Source organism: Fulmarus glacialis, unplaced genomic scaffold (assembly GCF_000690835.1).
Source record: "Fulmarus glacialis isolate BGI_N327 unplaced genomic scaffold, ASM69083v1 scaffold206, whole genome shotgun sequence".
Lineage (NCBI taxonomy): Eukaryota > Metazoa > Chordata > Aves > Procellariiformes > Procellariidae > Fulmarus > Fulmarus glacialis.
In genome coordinates, this window is record NW_009217240.1 from 11437 (window position 1) to 11898 (window position 462).

The window sequence follows — 462 nt, forward strand, 5'->3', positions numbered from 1 at the left end:
GGAGATACTACATAAGCACTGCTAGTGTCTCTGTCCACACACATCTCTGCTGCTGTAGGCAGCCAACAAACCGCACTGGAGCCTGTTTCCCTCTAACACACCATCCATCAGTTCATTTCGTTTCATTCCCAGGGAAGGACCAGAAGAAATTATGGGTGGGCACCAAAGACAAGTCTTGTCCCAGAATACAAACACGCGGTCTGGAGTGAACTCTGGGGATGTTGTACCGAATTCCCAATGGCATAAAGGAAGGGAAGCATAGTCTGAGGGTGATGGGAAGCTACTTCTGAGCCATGAAAACAAGCATGAAGGGAAGGAGATCAGAGCTAAGGAAGAAATCAGCTGTACCATGGGAAACTTGGGTTGGAGAGGAGGAGCTATTTCCCAAGGAACAAAGCCTAGTGTCATAGTTTAACCCCAGCCAGCAACTAAACCCCACGCAGCTGCTCGTTCACACCCCCC